Source organism: Miniopterus schreibersii (assembly GCF_964146895.1).
Source record: "Miniopterus schreibersii genome assembly, chromosome: 7".
Taxonomy (NCBI): domain Eukaryota; kingdom Metazoa; phylum Chordata; class Mammalia; order Chiroptera; family Miniopteridae; genus Miniopterus; species Miniopterus schreibersii.
Genome location: NC_138108.1, coordinates 42,203,664 through 42,221,233, shown reverse-complemented (window position 1 = coordinate 42,221,233; position 17,570 = coordinate 42,203,664). Strand labels below are relative to the sequence as shown.

The 17,570-nt window shown below is 35.8% G+C and overlaps 1 protein-coding gene across 4 annotated transcripts in view; it reads right to left on the bottom strand.

Moving 5' to 3' along the window:
- The window catches only part of SLC25A12 (solute carrier family 25 member 12), a 160,506-nt gene that overhangs the window by 88,155 nt on the left and 54,781 nt on the right, over positions 1 to 17,570 (bottom strand). The gene's annotated exons all lie outside the window — the stretch shown is intronic.

Sequence of the window (17,570 nt, the reverse complement as noted above, 5' to 3'; positions counted from 1 at the left end):
CTGAAACAGAATAAAGTTGGATGATTTACACTACCTGGCTTCAAGATTTACTATAAAGCTAAAGAAATCAATACAGCAGGTCCTCAAATAACATTATTTTGCTCAACATCATTTGTTATAACATTAATGAGAAAAACAAATCAATTCCCAGCCAGGGCCACATGTTCTCCCCATGTCTGTGTGGGTTTTCTCTAAGGACTCCTGTTTCCTCCCACATCCCAAAGATGTGCACGACAGGTAAACTGGTGTGTCTGAATTGTCCCAGTCCGAGTGAGTGTGGTGTAGGTGAGTCCACCCTGTGATGGAAGGGCATCCAGCCCAGGGTGGGCCCCTGCCTTGTGGCCTGAGCTGCCAGGATAGGCTCTGGCCCCTGGCAACCATAAATTGGAATAAGCAGGTTGGAAAATAATGATCTTACTTGTTTTTATTCATCTTTCTTAAGTGTATGTATGGCTCATATATATCTCAATGTTTAAGAAGAGAAGTGTTTTGGATCTTTATTTAGAAATTTGGTGATGTTTTTGTGATCAGAAATATGCTGCAGGAATTTAACTCTTATTCATATTGTGGTAAAACTGGTTTGGTTATATATACATCATTTCACTTAAAGTTATAGTTTCTAAGAAACTATCAGTGATGTTAAGTGAAGTTACATACAATGTAGTGCTGGCTGGCATAAGGATTGATAAGTAGATCGATAGAACAGAATGGAGAGCTGAGAAATAGATACAAAATTATAAAATCATTTTATTTCTAACAAAGGTGCCAAATCAGTTCAACGGGACAAGGAGTCTTTTCAACAAATGACACTGGAATAAGTAGATATCCATGTGGGAAAACAAATAAACTTCAACCTCTACCCCAAAAAAACTTCAACCTCTACCCCAAAACATACACTAAAATTAATTATATGAATCATAGACTTAAATACAAAGCTAAAATCATAAAGCTTTTAGTAGAACACATAAAAGAGTATCTCTTTTATTCAGAGGTAAAGTTTTTGGGGTTTTTTTGGTTAGGACATAAAAAACAATAATCATAAACTTAAAAATCAATAAATTAGATTTAATTAAAATAAAAAATTTCTACCCATCAAAAGACAACATTAAGAAAAGGAATAGGCAAGCCACAATCTGGAAGAAAAATTAGTAAAACATATATACAACAAAGGACTGATATGCATAACACAAAGAACTCATAAAACTCAATGATAACCTAGTTTAAAAATGGGCAAAAGACTTGAACACAAACTTAACAAAAGAAGGTATACAAACGACGAATAAGCACATGAAAAACTGCACATGATTAGTCATCAGGGAAGTGCAAATTAAATCACAGTAAAAAGATAGCACTACACACCCACTGGAATGGCTAAAACTAAAAAGACTAAAGACATCAGCTGCTGGCAAGGATGTAGAGCAACCAGAGCTCTCATGCACTGTAGTAGGAGTGTAAAATGGTACGATTGTTTTGGGAAAATATTTAGCAGGTTCCTACGCTATGAATTTCATACCTACACTATGAAATTCTACCCAGAAATTCTACCTTTATTATTTACCCAAAAAATAAAACTATATGTTGATAAGATGACTTGTACAAGAATGTTCATGGCCACTTTATTCATAAAAGTCAAAAACTGGAAATAGCCCAGCTGTCCATCAGCAGAATGGATAAATCAACCATGGCATATTCACCAATGGAATACTATCCAGCAATAGAAAAGAACAAACTACTGATAAACACAACATGGATGAGTCTTAAAAATATCATGCCAAGCGAAAGAAGCCTTACATGGAATCATATAGTACAAAAGAGCATATATTGTATGATTTCATTTATGTAAAGTTCTAGGGGGAAAAACACACAAAAAAAACTAATCTATGATGAAAAAAAAAAAAACAGAACCATGGATACTGGAAAAGAGGAACTGACTAGAAAGAAGCCTGAGGGAATTATCCATGAGGGAGTGATGGTAACAGTCTATGTCTTACTAATGGTTTAGGTTACAGGTGTAACCTAAATATACAGGTGTACATTCCCCAAAACTTAGGGAATGTACACTTAAGGTTTATGCATTTCATTCTTGTAAATTTTTCCTCAAAAGAAAAAAATCTGTGAATAAATATTGAACTCTACCTAATGGCAGAAAGTATTTAGGGGGAAAAGTAATGGTATGTTAAATTTACTCTACAATGCATAAGAGAAAAAAGAAAGGTTGATGGATGAATAGAGAGATGGATGGAAAGGTAGATAATGTGATACTTAACTGGGGGATATTTGGGAAGTCATTGTAAAAACTGTTTCTACTTTTCTATATGTTTGAAATTTTTCATAATAAAACATTGGGGGGAATTGTGCCAGGTGTTTGTGTTACTTATGATTGTTATCCAGGTATATAATTCCGTTGTTTGAGTGGAAATTGTAATGGGACTTGTTTCTTAAGCACTGATAAGCTTGTGTGCATTGTTGGAAAGTAAGAAAAAGAAACTGAAACTGCTTGACTAATAATAATATATCTCTATTATGAGCAGGGGAATCTGAAAACTATATTTCATTGAGGGAAAAATGTTTTCCTTAACATGGATTCAGACAGTAATTATATGTCCTTGGAAGTTGTGTGTGTTTGTGTGTATGTGTATGTTTGGTCTAATAATTACCCACAGGAAAACAAGAGGAAGTATGTGAAAGTCTATATGCATAACACACTGACAGAAACCTTGGAAGGTAACAGGCTTGGAATCTGTAGCCTACCCTGAAACTCTAAATCTAGACTGAGAAACTCAAGACTTCAGTGGGAAATATCATGCAATGGGTCATTGTGTCCTTGGGTTGCCCTGTTGGAAGAAGGAGAACTGATTGTAGGATAAAATCAATCCCAGTGAGCAGGAAATTTCTAAAAAGGGGAGGGCAGGTTTGCAGTGGGAGGCCTAAAGAAAGGACTCATTAAGGAGAGAGGGCCACAAACGTCAAGACAAGGAAATTAGGAACTGGGTGTGCCCATGAAGAAACTGAAAAATTACTGTAAAGGAATAATGTACTATTGATCCTTATCAAATGTACCCATCAAGAGAATAATCAGGAAGTTTAAGTTAGAAAGTTCTAAAGAAATAGTACGAAACAGCTAGACCTTGAGGAGAGATAGACCTCTAAGAGGTCCAGTGGGCAGAAGAAGGAGAAAAGGTGGGCAGAACTGTGGGACAATCAGTATTCTTTTCTTTGGAACAGGACAGAAGCTGAGAACACAGAAGGAACTTGACCAAGAACACCTGAAGGTCTCAGTCAATGTTGGACTCTGCATATTCCATTCCCAGTAGCCTAAGAATAGGATACTACCTTAAAGAGAAACTAGATGAAAATGAAATATACAGACATCAAGAGTTGAGTCATAAGAAGTCATCACCATGGCATAAGGACTTTGTACTGCAAAAGATGCCACAAAGGGTAAGAATAAAAGTTTGTATAAAAAAAAGTTAACTGTAGTCTGTACTTTAAAAAATATATATATATTTTTTTTATTTCAAAGAGAGTGGAAGGGGGAGAGAGAGAGAGAGAGAAACATCAATGTGAGAGAGACACATCAGTTGGTTGCCCCAACTGGGGCAGGGATCAAGCCTGCAAGCAAGGTACATGCCCTTGGCCAAAATCAAACCCGGGACCTTTCAGTCCGAGGGCTGATGCTCTAACCACTGGGCCAAACCGGCAAGGGCTGTAGTCTGTATTTTTTTAAAAAATATCTTTATTAGTTTCAGAGAGAGAAAGGGAGAGGGAGAGAGTTGAAACATCAATGATGAGTCAGTCATCATTGATTGGCTGCCTCCTGCATGCTCCTGACTGGGGATCGAGCCCACAACCCGGGCATGTGCCCTGACCAGGAATTGAACTGCGATCTCCTGGATCCTAGGTCGATTCTCAACTGCTGAGCCATGCCTGGCCGGGCATATAGTCTGTACTTTTAAGGAAGCTTCTGAGTAATGCTGACCTGCTGTATCTTCCCTGACTCTGGTCAAGCCAGAATGGGGAAAAAATCATGGAGTAACAGATATACATGGTCTTGCCTATATTGTCCCTCACTATCACTTCTGGGAAAGAAGCCCAGAAACAGTCATTGTTTGTTCACCCTGCTCTTCTATCACCATAGAAGGATGGGTTTGCCTGGACGGTTCAGGATGGAGGTGGGAAATAAAATAGGGAGTCAGCAACTATACTTCCTTTAATTGCCCCCAACCCTTCAATAAAGCATTATATGTGAATAAGTTTTATATTGATGGCGTGGAAGAAAACTAAAGTTCAGTAATGGAAGTATAGCCTTCCTTATATCACCTTTTCTCTGAGATCCAATTGGCAGTAGCAGCAACATTATTTCATCAAAGACAGTAAGCTCAGAGTTCTAGATGGCAACAACAGCTGAGTGTAACCCAAAGTATAACTAAGTGGTAATGAGGGGCATAAATCACAGAGAAATAACAACTCAGTAGCAGATGAGAAAATTCCCCTTTGCTTAAAATACAAGAGAACCTTGAGGGGATTGGTAGGACATTTCATCATATAGAATTCTATATGATTATAAAGTTCTAATCCATCTCTTTGACATAGTATGTTGCCTTACATTGATATCTGCAAGCAGGAAATATGAAGGGAACATAATTGTCCCTCTCTATAAATGTATTACAATATATTGGAAAGACAAAACATAAGCAAAACCATTAACTAACAGTGCATATGCTCAACTGTGTGGTAAATTTATGCAATATAGGTTTAAAAAGAGAAAATATCAATTCAAGCTGGATGATATACAGCAGATTTTACAGAAACCATAATTCACCACTTCTTGAATTCACCACTTCCCTGTGTTTCTTCCAGAGTATGTCTTATTACCCTATCCTTTCTCCTTCATCCACACTCTCAGTCCTAATGTTTATCTCAATGTCTGACATTAGCTATGTACGTACTAATTAAAATTTTAATGATTATTCCTAGCTGGTCACTCTACCACTAGCCATTAGTCCTCTTATATTTTCTAAGTGAAGGCCAGTCATCACCTTTGTTGCAAAAGGCAGAAAGCTGGGTATCAGACTCTTCCTTACCCCTCACATCCAAATAGCCCCCCAGTCTTGTGTTTTCCATCCCCTTCAGAGCTTTTTAAATACCTTCTCTTGATTATAATAGCCTTCATTATGCCTCTTAATTGCGCTCCAAATCTCTAGTTCTCCACTTTCTGCCTCCTGTCACTATCCTCAAATCTATTCGTCATAGTGCTGGTGAAGTATTCTAAAATAGAAATTAAATTTTGTTACTTCCCCATCCTTCAATGGTTCTCTGTTGACTTCAATATAAAATCCAAACTCCTCAGTATGGTGACGAGTGGAAGCTTCCAGATCTGGACCCTTCCTCTTACTTATATCTTACTACTACTACTATCACTTTAGTCACAAGGATTTTTGAACCTTTACACTATTTCCTTTGCTGGGAATATTTTACTCCACATTTATATCAACTTGCCTATCCTTTAAGCTATAGCTCAAGAATCTCCTCCTCTAGAAAATAATCTTTAACCCCCTTTCCCCACCTGGGGTACCCCTCCCATGCATAGGATTTATCACACTGTATTGTAATTATCTCTTTGCTTATTGTCTCTTCCACTGGTGGCTTTCAAACTTTACTGACCCAGACCTATATAGTAAAAAGTACATTTTTATCACAACCGCATACATATTGAAATGAAAATTTCATTGAGCAATATTGAACTTTACTACATATAATGTAATCCAGTATTTATTATTCTGTATTATTCTATTTTTTTTCTAATTCTGGTTTAAACATACTGAATTGGTTTCATGAACCATAGTTTAAAAACACTGCAATAGACTGTGAACTCACATAGATTCTCAAGCATGGTGGATGCTCAATATAAGTAATTAAGGAAAAGATGAAACAAATATCTCTGTATCCCTAGCAATTAGCACAAGACTAGGCATGTAACAGTGGACAATAAAAATGATTGAGAAAGAATAAATACACACTTTTAGGGCAGACCATTTTCATGAATCACCTCCTGCCATCACTTCCCTTTTTAAGAGCAAGAGTTTCTTACAAAACATTAAGATCAAAACATACCCATGTTTTCAGAGACAGGCAAAACTGGAGATGGGACTTTAAAAATTGTTGAGTTTAAAGGGCATAATGACATAGAGATATATGATTGCCAAAGGCCAACTGTTAGCTCTTCCCAAAAAGCCTAATGTGGTAAAGTCACCAAGGTCTAGGATCTGGTTATCAGTTCTATAGGTCAGAAATCATCTTGTAAATCGTCCAAAGATCACTTAAGCTAACCAAATTCACAAGATACTGATGAATATTTAATATTAACTAATATTTATTATTGATTAATTACAATGTATCAGACAGTATTCTAAGCACTGTATATGAATCTGTCCTCAAAACAACCCTGCAAAATAGGGTTATTTCATGTTACATCCATTTCAAAGATGAGAAAAATGAGACTGAGATATTAAGCAATTTTCCCAAAGTAATACAGCTAGTAAGTGGTAATTAAAAGGTTAGTAAAAGACTATTAATAAAACTGTTGTGAAAAATCTCTCAGAAAATAGAAAAATACACAAAGAAGGGAAGAAAAATTATTTAAATATAGAGAACTCATCCAGGGGTGCTGATAACTGACTATTAGGAGTTCAGAGGAAATAGACATTTAAAATGATGGGGAAGAAATTAACAAAGAAATAAATAAGAGAATATTCCAGATCCAAATGATGAATTTTGAGTTTCGAAGTGTTTATATATTCAGAACAATGAATGAAAAAGATTCAATATGAAGGCACATTATGAAATATCAGAACATTGGAAATAAAAAAAGACTATCCTGTAGCCAGAAAACATACATCCACAGGCCAAGAGGAGGAGGTGAAAATGGCCTCTCTCTTGCCTGGATGGCGTTGCTCAGTGGTTAGAGCATCAGCCCGTGCACCAAAGGGTTTGATTCCTGGTCAAGGGCACAGTCAAGGGCATGTACATGGGTTGCATGTTCGATCCCCTGCCCTGGTCGGGCCCCTTGTAGGAAGCAACCACGTCGATGTATCTGTCTCTCTGTCTTTCTGTCTCTCCCTCTCTCCCTCCTTCCCTTCCATTCTCTCTAAAAATCAATGGAAAACTATCCTTGGGTGTGGATTAACAAAAAAGAAAGAAAGAAAATGGCCCCTCTCCAGGAGTCACTGAAGAAATTTTTGCCTTCCTTCCTCACAACCTTGGGCTCATGATTTTGAGGTCCTGTATCCAAGGGAGGAATGATTCCATAAGGAAACACCATCAAGGTTCAGATGTGTTAGAAACTGAGACTGCCCCCTGGCCATTTGGGACTCCTTAAGCTGTAGAATTAAAGGCAGAAAAGGGTCACCATAGGTAGCCATGTGGTGATATATCCCAATCATCAAGGGGAAATTAGGTTGCTGCTCTACAGTAAGACAAAGATGATTATGTCTGAAACCCAACTGAGGCAACTCAATAAAGGTAGCCAACCCAGTAAGTTGGGTTGTTGGATAAGTCAATAGTGGACTCAGGTCATTTGGGAATGAATGTCTAGCACTATGCGAGATAAAGAATTATTGTGTAGTTTTTGATATAATGTTAAGTGAATGAATCAGAACTTGACATTGTACATATGTGGCAAGTATAAATGTATGAGTAATCTGAATATATTAAACAAGCCTGGAGTAGATAACTGAATTTTCTCTAAATCACAATTTGTATAGGGTCAGCAACATGGTATATCTAACTAAACCTACTATTACACTTCTTTTTGCCATTTATTTGTTTTAAGAAATAAAAGAAGTTTATTTAGTAAGATTGCTTGTCATAAATCCATGTTGCATGATAAATACTTGGCCACCCTCTGTGGATTTGTAAATTATGTTGTTGTTTTTTGATTGGGGGGAGTAGTTGTTTTTCAAATATTAATACCATAGTATTTGAAAGATAAGACTATAGAGAATGCGATCCCTCAGTTCCTCCCTTTTCCATTAAAAATTGAGGATATGCTTGACTTTTTCCATTATCTGCAATCATCCCAGTTTGCAGGGAGTCCATACATATCATTGTTAATAGTGCAGATATTTCAGAGCACACGTCTTTGAAACTGCTAGTGAAGATTCCCTTTAGGCCCACCTGATGTGAAATCATCTACTCTATCTCAAACTCAAATTTCCATAGTATCATTGGTAATATTTGTACAAGGACTCTAATTTTAAAAGTATTCCTCCCATATTGGAATATTTTAGGACACTGGAGCAGGGTAAGAATCTCCTGCAATTATTTGTAGCATATTAATCTCATACTTAGGAATCCCCTAACCCCTTTCTTAACCCAAATTTGGTAAGAGATAAAAATTTCATGGCTGCTCTTCTTGTTTTTTAAATCTCTACTCTATATGACCCCATTGAAAAAGATACATGAACTACATAGCATAAAAATAAAGGTTCACTAAAGAATGACATTTCATACTACAGTTATTGTTCTTATCTGTCCCAATAATGATTTAGATAAGTATTTGTCTACCTTTACTAAATTAATAAGGTGTCATAATGTACTAAACATATAAGTACACTATTTTCATTTGTGCATACCTATGGGCTCATATACAATTAAATCTCCTAATAGTAAGTAAAATTGTCATTTGGCATTTAAATGTACTATCTGATTTCTTTTGTTTAACAGAAAGCAAAGAAAACCTAAGATGATTAAATCATACAGGTACTATTTGAATGAACTGGACATTTGTCATCTCCCTGAAGCAGTCCTTCTGTGCATTTTACTCAAAAGAACAATATAAAGTTCAAAATCTGAGAATAAAAGAACTTGAAAGTCCATTTGAAAAGGAAAAAAATAGCAAAAATCTTTACCAAATGGAAATAACATACAATTTAGCTCAGCAGGGCTTCTACATATCCAAGGACAATGCAGATGTGCAAACACAATTTTTGAAAAATCAAATTTCTTCCTGGTCTTTCTTATGATTCTAGCTTAACAAGACTTACATAAAACAAAATGCTATAATTATTTGCTAATATTTTTAAATATTTTAGAAACCCCTCAAAATTATTTTTACAACTTTAAGTGGAAGTTTTCATTTCTAAGTATTTGTTCTTAAATGATACTATTACATGCACTCTTTTTTTAAATTTTTGTTTAAAATATTACAGATGTCCCTTTTTCTCCCCAATGACCCATTCCACCCCGTCCCATCCCCCTCCCCAGTCCCTCTGCCCGCCATTGTCCATGTCCTTGGGTTGTGCATATATGCATATAAATTCTTTGGTTAATCTCTCCCCCTCCACCCACCTGCCCTCCTCCATTCCTCTGACATTCATCAGTCTGATCCATGCTTCCATGTCATTGAATCTATTCTGTTCATCAGTTTATTAAGTTCTTTAGATTCCACATATAAGCGAGATCATGTGATGTTTGTCTTTCTCTGCCTGGCTTATTTCCCTTAGCATAATATTCTCCAGGTCCATCCATACTGTCCCAAACAGTACGAGATTCTTCTTCTTTACAGCTACGTAGTATTCCATGGTGTAAATGTCCCACAGCTTTTTTATCCACTCATCTACTGATGGGCACTTGGGCTGTTTCCAGATCTTAGCTATTGTAAATTGCGATGCTATGAACATAGGGATGCATATATTCTTTCTGATTAGTATTTCAGGATTCTTAGGATATATTCCTAGAAGTGGGATCACTGGGTCAAAAGGCAGCTCCATTTTTAATTTTTTGAGGAACCTCCATACTGTTTTCCATAGTGGTTGCACCAGTCTGCATTCCCACCAGCAGTGCACTAGGGTCCCCTTTCTCCACACCCTCGCCAGCAGGATGGTAGCCATTCTTACAAGTGTGAAGTGATACCTCATTGTGGTTTTAATTTGCATCTCTCTGATGATTAGTGACATTGAGCATTTTCTCATGTCTCTTGGCCATCTGTATGTCCTCTTTGGAGAAGTGTACATGTACTCTTAACATTAACATTCAGATTTTTAGATAAGATTTTATAAAATGAGAAAATAACCCAGTATTGTAGTAAATAGATAATTCCATTTATAGGATTGTTCTTAAGGGCCAGGCATAGAGGGAAGGGAAATAAACCTGAGAGTGAGCCTAAGAAGGGAGGATAGGGGCAAGCTTAAATATAAATGTATTTAATACAAAAGCTAATATGAATAAAACTCTTTAATAAATGTTAGTAAAAGAATTTGTTCTCACTTCCAAGTAAGAACTCAAGGATGAAGATAACGTAGTTCAGCCCTGGAGGAGTTACCAAGACGCTTGAGGGTGGAGAAAGTGATGATTCATGATTATCCTCCAGCAGGACAGATCAGGAAGTAAGGCAATCCTTCTGTGATAAGCAGGCTACCTTGGGGAGTGAACACAGCAGGCCCCAGATACAGCAGGCCTCAATGAAACCCACTGGAGAGAAGTGAGAGAAGAGTATAAAAGCCTCACTCAGAATGAAATGTGTGGCTGCTGCAGGGTACAGCATAGGCTTGTTTTGTTTGTTGTGGAAATCCAGGGAGAAAAGGAAGAAAGATGTTTTATATCCACTGTACCATTTACCCAATACCTGTGTTGAACTCTGTAAGTATATTCCTAATAGAACCTGGGTTTGGAGAGAGATCAGCTTACATTCAGCTCATATTCAGGTGTTTTACTCAAGTATAGAGAAGGAAGTATAGAGGAGGAGGGTAAGCTCCTTAAGAGAACTAGCTAGGCTTTCTTAGAACTCCGTAAGAAAACTAGAACTTAAATCTGAGTTAAAATTCTCTGGGGAAAGACAGGCCTAACTGATGTCTGAGCCTGTCTACAAGAATACCCCTGTGTCCCAGAGAATCTTATCTTTGGAATCATTGTACCAGGGATAAATTTACTCTGGCAAAAGAACATCTCCAGCCAATTATATTGATGACTCACTCTGGGCTAAAGCTACTTCCTGGTGACATCCAAAGAACAAACAATTTAATAAGGCCTATGTTACACACATGTTGATAGTAATGGGTTAAATGTGAATGAGGCAGTTTATAGGTTCTTTGATTCTAATCACATGCTCAAGGATGTTTTAAAGAAGAAACTTAGCAGTTTCCAATCCCAAGAACCACAAAGTGCTTGAACAAAAGTGTAAGTTTAGTTGTTTGGTGGGGTAAGGGGGATTTGTGTTCTTGAGGATATTACTACAAAGTAATTTAACAAACATTGAATAGGTTTCAACCATGTGCCAGATACAGTTACTTTCTATCCAAAGTTAAGTATTTCATAAAGGAAATTAGCCCTTTCTACAGAAAGAAAGGGAAGGAAAAGGTGGGAAAAAAATAGGTCCAAATTGAGAGACTTGGGCCACAGTATTGGTTCTATCAGTTACTTGCTGAGAAACCTCAAGCAAGAGTGTGGGATTAAGTCAGGGATCTTCAGGGGTGCACAGGTGATCAACTGGGGTAGAAAATATTAAAATTTAGTACTCATATTCTTTTTGTCTAAAAATAAAAAGTTAACAATAGTAGTATTTGACATAGGAATTAACCATATTAAAAATATATTAAATACATATTTATAAGAGATGCAAACAAAAGCTTTATGCATTTCTGTATACCAAGTAAAAAAGTATGACAAGGACTAGATTACTTGACTTCTAAAATCACTTTGCTTTAAAATTCCTGATTCTATATTATTCAAAGTACCTTAGTTTCTCTTAAAACTATATAAAAAATAAATAACACCATATCTGTAGTAAAAAAACTTCCTCACATACAATAAAATTTAATTTTACAAACATATAAAAAAGTTCTATTCTTTAAATGCATCCTAACCCTACCAATACATCCTTCTTATCTGATAAAACAGGTTCCCTTTGTATTATATGGTGCCAGTGGCAGGACCCTTTCTTCCTCTTAGCTCATTTAAGAGACTGGCAAAGGGATTCTCTGACAGGCTGTGTTGATGAGATTAATGACAAACTTAAAGTCTGGAAACCCTCTAGCAAATTTTTCAGAAAGAATTCTTTTAATTTTACAAATTTGCACAGTAACCGGTTGGTTTTGCTTGTTGGAACTATATATATATTCCCTTAAAATTCTGATTTGCAAAAAAAAGTATAAGAAACACGACAATAAAATTTTATTTTATAGTTCTTTTTTCTTATATCTTATAATTCTATATCTTACAGTGATTTTAGAAGTCAAGTAGAATTATAATATAAGAATTATATCTCATAGTTCTATAATTCTTTTATAATTCTTGAACTAGACACTTAACTGACAGCATTAGATAGCTGGTATAAAAGCTCTTCACTTTGTGTGTCCAGATCATAGGAAGTTAAGAATCTTGCTGTGCACAGTGATATGAGTAAATGGGTTACAAAGGAGTTAAATAAAAAGCAATCCATTAAAATGACAGTTTTCACAACACTGTGAATATACTTAACACTACTGAACTGATGCTTAAAAATGATTAACATGGTCAATTTTATGTGATGTGTTTTTCACCACAATCAAAACTAAAAAAGGCAAAATGACTGAAACAATGTATCAGTTTAAAATGAAGATTTCTAAAAAGGGGACATCTGTAATACTTTCAACAATAAAGGTAAATTAAAAATAAATAAATAGAATGAATATTTCTAGTCATAATTTTCACACTTTTTAGTCTTATTTCTTTAATATCTAAGTAACTTTAATGAAGTTTTCTTCACCTTCCCCTTACCTGGAAACACTTTCACATTAAGAAACAATGAAAACAGCCTGGCCAGGCGTGGCTCAGCGGTTGAGCATCGACCTGGGATCCAGGCGATCAGGGTTTGATTCCCCATCAGGGCACATGCCCGGCTTGCGGGCTGGATCAATGACTCTCTCATCATTGATGTTTCTATCTCTCTCACCCTCTCCTTTCCTCTCTCTGAAATCAATAAAGATATATTTAATTTAAAAAAAAGAAACAATGAAAACAATAGCAAAATAACAAAGTTAAAACAGAGGAATAATGGTCATTTTTTTGTTGACTAAAACTGGAAAAAAGAATTAACATTTGAAATAGCATTTTAACTATGGAATTTGAAATATCATAGGCATTATTGTGTTACCCACCCTAAGTAGACATACATAATTAATACCATTCTTATGAGTTATAGTTTCAAAAAGTAAAGCAGGGACTACTGGATGGTCATTTTGTAAACAAGTATAAGAAATTATAGTGCTCTTCCCTCATGTGACCAATCTTTACTTATAAATAATGATAGAATGCAAAACTAGAAATATTAATTTTCAACTAACTGTTCCTTTTTTAATTAAGTTGCTTCTCTTTGATTCTGTGTATCATAATTTATAGAATGTAAAGAAGAGGGTAAGGAGTTAGCAACCATGTCTAAAAACTCCAAAAAGATTGATAAGTTTCTAATTATGAAAGCAAGCAATACATCTTTATTAAAACTAGCTAACAGTATTTTTCTTTTTAAATCCCTCATTAATCCCCATCTCAAAATTCCCTCTCCTAGAGGCAGCCACAGTTAAACTTGTTAGGTATGCTTTCAATGTTTATATCATAATACAATTTTTAATATAAATAAAATATTACAATGCAGTGTAATTTATTTTTTAACCAATTATATCGTAGATATTTTCCCAAGTCAGTATACATTAGCCAGTGCTTTTTTGTGTGTGTGAAAAGTCAAGAGAATTTTATTGACTTTTATATGTTCTTGGTGAAAACCATTCACTTGTAAAAGTTTGAAATTTGATATGAGATTTATTCACACTTAATTTTACACATAAATTATTTAATTTGGGGATCAGACATAATTTTTCATTTCAAGAGGACTTTTGCATGATGATACTCACCAAATTGGCACATTGTATTTAAAAACTAAATCAAAAAGAGCTAGACAAGCATGCAGCTTTATGTCACTTGAAATCTCAACACGTACCACCCCTCATGCATGATCGTGGAAATATCTGCTGTGAGCTTACTAGAATATTAATAGAGAATGTCTAAAGTCATGAATGATTGTTTACAAAATAAAACCTCTTTTTCTAGTGCTTCTGGTTTTGTTATAGAAAAATATTAAAATAAAAATTAGTGCTACTGCCCGGGCGGGTGTGGCTCAGTGGTTGAGCGTCGACCTAGGATCCAGGCGATCAGGGTTCAGTTCCCGGTCAGGGCACATGCCCGGGTTGAGGGCTTGATCAATGACTCTCTCATCATTGATGTTTCTCTCTCTCCCTCTCCTTTCCTCTCTCTGAAATCAATAAAGACATATTAAAAAAAAAAATTAGTGCTACTCGAGGTGCTAATTTCAAAGTCATGTATGATATACAGGTTCAAGCCATTTTTCCCCTTTCATATAGAGGCATCACAACACACTACGTGAGGACAGAATTACTGATTAAATGTACCTTGGCATCTACTATCAGCTTAGCAATGACACATTTACTATGCCAATTGATTGAAAATGAGAGTGAATTAAAACATATTCAGGTATTGGGTTTACTCATAATTTGTTCTTAGTCTAAGACTCAAAAAAACTGCTAGAGAAACATGACAAAATTTGTATTTCTTCCTGATACAAGAAATTTGTCTAAAAATCTATAATTATAAGACATATTTTCTTTTTAAAAAGAAATGGCTAGCCCTAGTTGGTTTTGCTCAGTGGTTAGAGCATTGGCCCTCAGACTGAAGGGTCCCGGGTTTGATTCCAGCCAAGGTACCTTGGTTCTAGGTTCAATCCCCGGCCCCCATTTGATATCTCTCTCTCTTTTCTTCTCTCTCTGAAAAGCAATGGAAAAAATATCCTCAGGTAAGAATTAAAAAAAATAAAAGAAAGGAATGGCTACTTTTTTCATGCTTAGATTCTTAGAGATTATTCAAATTTTAATTTGGGCCCTCTTTCTGGAAAGGTGGGAAAGTGTGGTTCAGTACTATAAGGCATATTCAACAAACACAGGGATGTTTCAAAGAGGACTACAGAGCACTGTTACAATCAGCCTACTGCAATAGTTTTTGTTCTTATAATCATGTAAAATAACAAAAAACAAAACTCAGCTGCTTTTGATGAATGTTTAGGTTATTTCCAATTTGCCAATAAAATTAATGATGCATTGAACATCTTTGTTGATATATCTTTGCATTCTTGTACAAATAGTTTTGTAGGACAAATACTTGTAAGGGGAACTGTTGCCTCAAAAGATATACAAATTGAAAGTTGTGTTAAAGTTGTTAAAATTGCTAAATTGCTTCTCAAAAACTACTAGTTTCTACATCTATGGATAGTGTATAAGTTAAAAAAATGTAATGTGTGCTGGGCTCTTTCTGGAGCACTCCCAAGTTCCAGTGTGAACTTCCTCCTAAACTCTAAGGGTCCCCAGGAGACTTGCAACCAGCGAGCAGCGAGCAGTGGTAGCTCATCCTGTACTTATCCCCTGAAACTGTCTTCAAGGCCTCTTTTCCTCTGACTTTTCAGTAAGCTACCAGCTGCCACGCCTTGGCTCCCTTCTTTCCTATAACATTTCTAAAGAGCCAAAGCAGCCCCACCTAGGCTCTCTCCTGTTGCCTCTCCTATCCTAGGCCCTTCCTTATTTCACAATCCCCAGCTTTAATAAACGTATTCTCAAAACCACCTGGACTCGTTTTGTGAAGTCTTTCCTACACTAAGTCAAGAACCCACACACTACAGGCTGGCCTGAGGCTCTGACCAGGTCTCTTTCCGATGACAATATTTCCTTGAGCAACTATAGAAGACCTTTAAGCAAGGCTGGCATTTGGTGTGAATTAATTTCTTCCAGAGGAGATGAGCTATTTAGAATACAAGACTGTTCTGGAAAATGGACAAATATGGGGGAGGATGGCTGCCTTCCAAGGAAAAACAGAACATTTCCAACAATTAGGAAATAAAGGTGAGGTGGAAACAAAAAAGGAAAGCGCAGTCTGTTGGCAATGTGTATCTTTAAGTTATTCCTCTAACAGTAGTTTTCAATATTAGCTGGTCTGTTTTTATTTTCTTTCTTTTATCCCATATGAAAGTCATCTAGCTTGGTAGGGGATTCTGGATAACTGTCTGGGAACTGAAACTCATACCCCACCCCCATACCATTAGCACTATGAGCTAAACAAATGCGTTAACTAGTTATTGTTATTAATCTGTATATATTTTTAAATAAAGACACATTAAGACCTACATTTATGTTTTAGACCTCAGATTTCCTACCTCCACTTTCTGATGACCATATGTTCAATGCCATGTCTTTAAAAAAATATCCCTTCTGGAGGTTTCAAAACCTGATGGCAAAATTTACTAGTCTATATTCTCTTGAACCTGTAGCAAACACACAGTTGCTAGTTCATTCCTAAGAGTGTAATATGGCCTTTTCCAGACCTCTTATTATAGAATAAATATTATTATACAAATACCACCTCATATTAACATAGAATTTTGTTTTAATCCTCACCCAAGGACATTTTTCCATTGCTTTTAGAGTGGGAGGGACTGAGGGAGGGAGGAACATCGAAGTGAGAGAGACACATCAATTGGTTGCTTCCCCCACAAGCCCCCAACTGGGCAGAAGAATGAATCTGCAACCCAGGTACGTGCCCTTGACCAGGATTCAAACCCACAACCTTTCGGTTCTTGGGCTGACACTCTAACCACTGAGCACACTAGCCAGGGCTTAACATAGAATTTATGATAAACATTGTTCCATTTGATTTTCAACCAGTGTGGTGACTGGGAAGGATTATATTGTCTCCACTTAATAGATGAAACAAGGTCACAATCATGAAGAAGTAGAACTTAGACTAGTAGGGCTTGAACTTTGCACACCATACATATCAGGACAGCATATTTTTTTTCATAGGTATTTTATTCTATGGTGGTAACACACATTTCCTAAATTCATTTAGAATAAGGTAAAATATACATTCAAAAAGAGGATAAAACCCTATCTCCATGTAGTCCAAAAGAGGAAATGCTTTTCTTTTTTGGTAATTTTACTATTACTAATCTGAAAGACATCATTCTTTTATCTTTTAGGCAAACTGTACCTAAACATGAATTCTGTGACATTTAATAAATGTGTGAACAGCTCTAAGGCAAGGACAATTTAAAACTGTAAAATCTCTCCATTTTGCAAGCTGATCATGCTAGTCACATGATACGTTTCACATATTTCTTACTCATATTCATCTTATTTCTTTTTCACATTTATCATGTATAGATTTCATCATATTTCTTTACTACAACTAACCACAAAGTCGCAGAACTAATCTGTTTCAGATTTGCTGCAGTTACGAAAAATTCTCTTGATTTCTTATTTCATGGATCATAATTGCTAGTCAGCAATTGACTTATCTACAGATAAGGTGGTTTTGGAAAGAAATAGTGAGTGTTGACATTTTGAAGAGATTATAAAAAATTGCTTTCCTTTTTTGATCCATGATGTCACTGATTTCCATTAGTATTGATTTCAGTTTTCTGCTTAACACTGTATAATCATAATTTCTGGTGTTTCATTAAGGCTTAAAGGAAAAGGATC